Genomic DNA, 8,362 nt, shown 5'->3' with positions numbered 1-8,362 from the left:
TTTCCTCTAGCACCAAAGAGGAAACCGTCCTTGCCTGCGCCCGCTTGGCGCCTTCCTGGCTCCGCTCATCGTGGCTCGCGTCACCCACGTGCAGCGCGAGGTGGGGTGGTGAGCCTAGAGATATCCGTCCCGCGAGGGGCCTTGGGGGGCCGTCGTCAGCGTTCTGGGAACAGGGGTACCCAGACCTGCCTGCCTGCTACCCATGGCGTGGTGCCCTCGACATCCTTGTATGGCCCAGCTGCAAGGTCCCCAAGACAAGACCCTCGCGAGGGCCCCAGTCTCGCGAGTAGAACGACGCCAAGACCTCCAGAGGGGCGGCCTCACCAGGTGTAACACCCCGGATATGATTTACCTATTATGTACTCCAACTCTTGCCGTTTCCGGCGTTAAGTTATTTTATTTTCTCGGGTTTGGGTTTTTGTCTCCGTGTGTTGTTGTCGTTGTCATGCATCTCATATCATTTCATCATGTGCATTGCATTTGCATACGTGTTCATCTCATGCATTCGAGCATTTTCCCCGTTGTCCGTTTTGCATTCCGGCGTTTCGTTCTCCTTCGATGGTCATTTCTACCTTTCTTTCGTGTGTGGGGATTAAACATTTCCGGATTGGACCGAGACTTGCCAAGCGGCCTTGGTTTACTACCGGTAGAACGCCTGTCAAGTTTCGTACCATAAAAGGCCTCGTGTGTGTTGCAGCCCAACACCCCTCCAAGTTGGCCCAAAACCCTCTCCATCATCTAGAGCGTTCGATCACGATCGCGTGGCCGAAAACCGCACCTCATTTGGACTCTCCTAGCTCCCTCTATGCCTATATAAAGACACCCCGAAAATCTCCTTCTCCTTCCCCCCGAAATCCCTAGGTCCATCTCCACCCGCCGCCGCTGGACAAAATCCGCCGGGCCGGACATTGTCCGACCCGCGCCGCCGCCGCCACGTCGGCTCCCGCGAGCCCCACTTCGCCGCGAATCGCGCCCGGCCCGTGAAGCCCGCCGCGGGCCCTCCACGACGCCGGCCGGGCCCGAGGCTCCTCGCCTCCCGCCGCCTCTCTTCCCCGAGGCCGGCCTCCCGGAGCACTGCGCCGCCTCTCTTCCCCGAGGCCGTCGCCGCTCCATCCACCTCGTGCCACCATCTCCGGCTCCGGTGCCCGACCACCGCCGACCTCCTCCTCGTCCGCTTGCTCCGGCTGCGCCCCGTCGCCGGTGAACAGTTGCCGGCCAACCTCGTAAACCGCGCCCGGCCAGATCTGGATCCGGATCTTGCCTCGGTTGACTTTTTTGCCCAGAACCCTAAATATTTGGCTATGTTCATCGCATCGTAACTTTGCATCCGTTGCTCCGTGTTGGGAATATAGCATATCAAAATATTCGTCTCAGAGAGCACATCATTTCATCTCATTGCATCATTTTCATTTGAGTTCATATTGATGCCCAAAATGCTGTTGGAAGAGTGCTATTTGAGATAATTGTCAGATCTGCTGGCCCAAAATGCTGTTGGAAGAGTGCTATTTGAGATAATTGTCAGATCTGCTGCTCCAATTAGATATTTGTCATTTTTGCCATGATTATTGTGTGCATGATATGCCCCTGAGCTCTACATGTGTTTTGTTATATGTTTTGCCATCTATCCAGAGGTGCAACCCATGTATTTTTGTGATGTGAGTGGTGACTAGCACAAGCTTGCAAAGTGGAGCATTCGTTAATGCTGATTTCAGGGACTTAGCATTTCCATTAAGTCCTTGAACTGTTTATCTCAATATGCCATATGTTCATGTTGTTTCCTAGTGATCCGTGCCTCTTTTGAGGATGATCGGTAAGGATGTTTTGTTAATCATGTAGTGCTCTATCCATCCATGTCTTTTTTTGCAATTATGGAGCACCCTAGCTTGAGTCAATCGAGCTATACTTTTGCTATTTCATGAATCTGGGCAGATTGTCTACTTGTTAGTGATTTTGCCGAGGATGTTGTAGTTGATCCGTGCATGCTATGTTATTGTTCTTGCCATGTATAGCTTGCATTTTGTGTATTCTTGATGGGTGTATGCTTAGATTGTCATGACATGCTCTGTAGTGAGTGCATCGAGCTCGTAAACATGCCTACTTGATATCTGTTTCAGCATGCTCCAGTTTTAACTAAGTCTGAGAACTGTTTATGTTTTTGCCATGTTCACATGCTTGCAAATGTATTTTTTGATCCCTTTTGGCTCAAGGTCATTAAGGGACTTTTGTTAAGCTCTTTGAGTAGATTCATGCCATGCTTTACTTTTCCATGTTCAGGTGCTGTAGCATATAGTTTGCATGCTCCAAAGAGTGCTATCTGATCTGAAATTCCAGACAAGTGTTAATTTCACTAAGTCTGAAATCTGTTTGCCAAATGCATTTTTGCCATGCGTGTTTGAACCTGTTAATGGATGAATTGGCCGTAGCTTAGTGCTAGTCTTTTGTTAAGCATCATGAGTGGATCCCTGCCATGTATTTTGTTGCCATGATTGAGTGCTGTAGCATGTTCATCTTGTTGCATTTAGATGGCTACTTGCTGTAAATCGCAGAACGTGGCCATATTTGAATTGTTTGCCATTTCCAAACCGTAACTCCGATTCTGGTGATCTTTATATCGTTTTCAAGCGATTTCATCTCGCCTTTCCAGTGGCACCCTTGGATTTCCAAGTTGATACCAGGTTCATTCAGTCCTTGTCAAATCTTGCATATGCATCGCATATCGCATCCCGCATAGCATACCATGTTTGCATCATATTGTTTGAGCTTTGCACGTGGTTGATGGTGTCCTTTTTGCTTGTTTGTAATGTTTGGGTAGAGCCGGGAGACGAGTTCGCTAACGAGGAGCCCGTTGAGTTTGCTTTCGAGGATCCAGTCAACTCTGACAACTTTGCAGGCAAGATGATCATACCCTCGAAATCACTACTATCTTTGCTATGCTAGATGCTCGCTCTTTTGCTATGCCTATGCTACGCTACCTACCACTTGCTTATCATGCCTCCCAAATTGCCATGTCAAACCTCTAACCCACCATGTCCTAGCAAACCGTTGATTGGCTATGTTACCGCTTTGCTCAGCCCCTCTTATAGCGTTGCTAGTTGTAGGTGAAGATTGGAGACCGTTCCTTGTTGGAACATTATTTACTTGTTGGGATATCATTATATTGCCATGTTATCTTAATGCATCCATATACTTGGTAAAGGGTGGAAGGCTCGGCCTCTCGCCTAGTGTTTTGCTCCACTCTTGCCGCCCTAGTTTCCGTCATATCGGTGTTATGTTCCCGGATTTTGCGTTCCTTACGCGGTTGGGTTATAATGGGAACCCCTTGATAGTTCGCCTTGATTAAAGATTTTCCAGCAATGCCCAACCTTGGTTTTACCATTTGCCACCTAGCCTCTTTTTCCCTTGGGTTTCCAAAGCCCGAGGGTCATCTTATTTAAACCCCCCCGGGCCAGTGCTCCTTTGAGCGTTGGTCCAACCTAGAGCCACTTGCAGCGCCACCTCGGGGAAACTTGAGGGCTGGTTTTAGTTGTACGGATTGCTTATCCGATTGTGCCCTGAGAACGAGATATGTGCAGCTCCTATCGGGATTTTTCGGCACATTCGGGCGATGTTGCTGGATTTGTTTTAACTTGTCGAAGTGTCTTGTAGAACCGGGATACCGAGTCTGATCGGAATGTCTCAGGAGGAGGTCTATTCCTTCGTTGACCGTGAGAGCTTGTCATGGGCTAAGTTGGGACTCCCCTGCAGGGATTTGAACTTTCGAAAGCCGTGCCCACGGTTATGGGCAGATGGGAATTTGTTAATGTCCGGTTGTAGATAACTTGAACCTTAACTTAATTAAAACGAATCAACTGTGTGAGTTACCGTGATGGTCTCTTCTCGGCGGATTCCGGGAAGTGAACACGGTGTTGGAGTAATGTTTGCCGCAGGATGCCCTCTAGTTACTCGTTTGCGCTTTGCCTCCTCTTCTCGCTCTCTTTTGCGAACAGGATAGCCACCATACATGCTAGTCGCTTGCTGCAGCTCCTCATATTTACCTTGCCTTACCTATAAGCTTAAATAGTCTTGATCGCGAGGGTGCGAGATTGCTGAGTCCCTGTGGCTCACAGATTACTTCCAAACCAGATGCAGGGCCTGATGATTCCTTTCCAGATGACGCGCTTGAGCTCAAGTGAGAGTTCGAAGAGGACTCACGCCGATACGACGTGTCTTTCCCTGATGATCAGTAGTGGTGCCCAGTTGGGGCGATCGGGACCGTGTCGCATGTTGGGTTGGTCTTTTATTTTGGCGCCGTAGTCGAGCCATGAGTGTTTGAATGTTGTAATGCTATTTATGTACTTTGATTGATGTGGCGAGTGTAAGCCAACTATGTTTCTCCCCTTTTATTATCTATATTACATGGGATGTTGTGAAGATTGCCTAACTTGCGACATTGCTTTCAATGCGATTATGCCTCTAAGTCGTGCCTCGACACGTGGGAGTTATAGTCGCATCGAGGGCGTTACAAGTTGGTATCAGAGCCTTCGCCGACCTTAGGAGCCCCCACTGATTGATCGTTTTTAGCAGCCGTTGTTGAGTCTAGAAAAATGTTTTGAGTCATTTAGGAATTATATATCAGAGAGATTAGGAATTCTTTTTACTCCCCAGTCTCCTTATCGCTCTGGTAAGGCATCCTGACATAGAGTTTTAACTCTTCTCTTCTCAAATTTCACTAAAAAAAATTTAGGATCACGCGGGTATCTTGGAATCGTTCCGATGGTTTTGTGACGAGAACATTGTTCTTGGTGCCTCCTGTCTTTAGGGGTTGTGGCAGTGTCCCGAGGAGTTGAGTTCCGAGGTGTTGTCGTCACAATTTTATCGTTGCAATTCTGGAATACCTGAGTTTAGTACGCCGACATCAAAATCTTTTTTATGCAGTTCGTTGGTGAGATAACCTCGACGCCACCCAGTACTGGGGCGGGAGTTCGGGAGTATCGCCATAACTTGTATAACGGATGCTTTTCGAAGGTTGAGGTAGATGGTTTCCGAAGTTTTTCTCGGTTATGTGTTGAAGGATGGATACAGCTGGATGTAGGATTTTCTAGATTTGGGTGAGATATTATGCTTCCCCTGTATCCCCAACACCTGATTGCATAATCAGAAAGGTTCGGGAGTTTCATAGGTGGGATTTCTTGTAGCTCTAGTCCTTCTTCCACGGATATTTGGTTCGAGATTGGGATTTCTTACTGAGTATTCGTTCTTGATCCGTACCTTGTTGATTTATTCCTCTACCTAAATTCTAAGTGGCTTCTCAATTTATTGATATGTGACCATTTCTAGTGGAATGCATTCGTTCATTTTGTTCGGATGTGAAGACTATATGTTGCAATTTTCATTCCGTTGGATTTAGCTTCAATATTCATCTATCAATGTGCTAATGGGTGTCAACCTCTTCAGGATGGCTCCTCCAACGCGCACGACTCCGAATCCTGATCCGCCACCACCTCCCCCTCCTCTGGAGGCATGGCAAGCTGTGATGGCCGAAACCAATGCAAACACGCAGTTGATCATGCAAATTCTTCAAGAGCGCAATCAAGCGAACCAAGGCAACAATCAGAATCACTTTGCTACACTCAACCAGTTCCCTGCTAACGGGCCAAAGACTTTCAGCAATTGTGTTGAGGCAACTGATGCTGACGACTGGCTAGTGGATCTGTGCAAGCATTTCGAGTGCAGTAACGTCAGGCCTGAGGACTTCGTCAAGTTCACTTCCTTCCAACTCAAAGACCAAGCTACAGAATGGTTCCAGCAGTACAAGGATTCCAAAGGAGGCCGTGTGATTACCTGGGATGAATTCCGTCAAGACTTCAAAGCTCGTCATATTCCTCAGAGCGTGGTTGAAAGCAAGCGTGAGGAATTCCGCAACCTGAAGCAAGGCTCTTTATCTGTCTATGACTACAACAAGTTGTTTCAGAAGCTCGCCCGCTTTGCTAAGCAGGACGTCCCTGATGAGAAGAGCATGATATACCAGTTCAGGGGTGGTCTCAGAGAAGAAATCCAGCTAGCTCTTGTTCTCTTTGAGCCCTTGAGGTACGATGAGTTCTACAACATGGCATTGAAGCAAGAGGCTGCTCAACTGAGGTGTGATGCTTCCAAGAAGCGAGTCAGAGACACTACTCCTTCTTCCTCTACTCAAGTGGCCAAGTAGCAGAAGTATTGGCTTCCTCCTCCTCCGTTTCATCAGCCGTATCAGAAGAGCAAAGGTGGCAGTGGATCTTCCCACCCACCCAACCCTGGCTTTCAGAACAAGACTTCGTCTCAAGCTCCAAGATCGAGTGCTCCGTATCACCGTCTGCTTTCAGAGGTCACGTGCAACAAGTGCCAACAGAAGGGTCACTATGCCAACAAGTTCTTCAATCAGAGGCGCCTCCCTCCTCCTCCTCCTATGAGATCGGCAAGTACAGCTGTGGTCAAGCATAACCCCAAGTACGCCAAGGTTAACATGGTGAATGCAGCTCAGGCAGAGGACTCGTCAGATGTCATCATGGGTAACCTTCCTGTTAACGATATTCCTGCAAGAGTTCTTTTTGACACTGGTGCATCGCATTGTTTCATCTCGAGACCTTTTGCATCTAAGCATGATTTTGTAACTCAAGTGTTGTCGAAACCGTTGGCTATTGTCTCTCCGGCCCATCAAATGACATCTCGAGTATGCGTTCCGGATGTTACAATCACTTTGGGCGACTATAAGTTCTTGTCCTCTCCAAATGTTCTTGGTGACTCGGATATTGATCTTATTCTCGGAATGGATTGGCTTTCTAAGCACAAGGCTCAGCTTGATTGTGCAACTAGGCAGATTCAATTGACTCATTCGTCTGAGGATGTAATTGTCTTTGCCGCTCGTGATGATACCATCCGTCTGTTTTCTCTCAATGAGAAGGGTGAACTAGATGCCATCTTGCAAATTCCAGTCATTTGCGAATATCGAGACGTCTTTCCAGAAGAGCTTCTAGGAATGCCTCCGCACCGGCCAGTTGAATTCGTCATCGATCTTGAGCCTGGCATGGAACCACTGTGCAAGCGTCCTTACAATCTCGGACCTGAAGAGTTGAAGGAGCTGAAGAAGCAACTCGATGTTCAAGAGCGAATGGGTCTCATCCGACCTAGTTCTTCTCCGTGGGGTTGTGGTGTTCTTATTCTGAAGAAGATGGATGGAACGGACCGACTTTGTGTTGATTACCGTCCATTGAACAGGAAGACCATCAAGAACAAATACCCACTTCCCAACATCAACGAGCTGTTCGAACAACTCAAAGGCGCCCAAGTATTCTCCAAGCTTGATCTCCGTATGGGTTATCATCAGATTCGAATCCGTGAGCAAGATATTCCCAAGACGGCTTTCAGGACAAGCTATGGTTCATATGAATACACTGTCATGTATTTTGTCCTCGTCAACGCTCCTCCGACTTTCTCTCGCATGATGAACTTCATCTTCAACGCCTACACCAATGACTTCGTTTTGGTCTATCTTGATGACATTCTGGTCTTTTCGAAGAACAAGGAAGATCATGCCAAGCACTTGCGTTTGGTACTCGATAAGTTGAGGGAACACCAGTTCTACGCCAAGTTCTCCAAGTGTGAATTTTGGCTCGATGAGGTTCTTTATCTTGGTCATATCATCTCTGCGAAGGGCATTGCGGTGAATCCTGAGAAGGTGTCTGCAATTGTGAATTGGGAACCACCTCAGAACGTGAAGCAACTCCGCAGCTTCCTCGGTCTCGCAAGCTATTGTCGAACATTCGTTGAAAACTTTTCTAAGATCGCGAAGCTTCTCTCAAACCTTCTCCATAAGCACGTCAAGTATGTTTGGTCTCCAGAATGTGACATCGCTTTCAACACTTTGAAAGAGAAATTGGTCACTGCTCCAGTTCTGACTCCGCCTGATGAATCCAAACTGTACGAGGTCTTTTGCGATGCCTCTCTCCAAGGTCTTGGTGCAGTGTTGATGCAAGAGAAGAAAGTTGTGGCTTATACCTCTCGCCAGTTGAAGCCCAACGAGAAGAACTACCCCACTCATGACCTCGAGTTGGCGGCAGTTGCGCATGCTCTTTTGACTTGGAGACATCTCTTATTGAGAAGGAAAGTGGACATCTTCACTGACCACAAGAGTCTCAAGTACATCTTCACTCAGCCTAATCTCAACCTCAGGCAGACTCGATGGGTCGAAATGATTCAAGAGTATAATCCGAGTATCGAGTATACTCCAGGCAAGGCCAATGTGATTGCTGACGCATTGAGCAGGAAGGCTTACTGCAACAGTCTTATTCTCAAGCCTTATCAACCCGAGCTTTGTGAAGCTTTCCGCAAACTTAATCTGCAAGTTGTT

The sequence above is a fragment of the Triticum urartu genome, chromosome 3A (assembly GCF_056163025.1).
Source record: "Triticum urartu cultivar PI428250 chromosome 3A, HENAU_Tu73, whole genome shotgun sequence".
NCBI classification, from domain to species: Eukaryota; Viridiplantae; Streptophyta; class Magnoliopsida; order Poales; family Poaceae; genus Triticum; species Triticum urartu.
Note: the sequence above shows the minus strand (reverse complement) of the source record.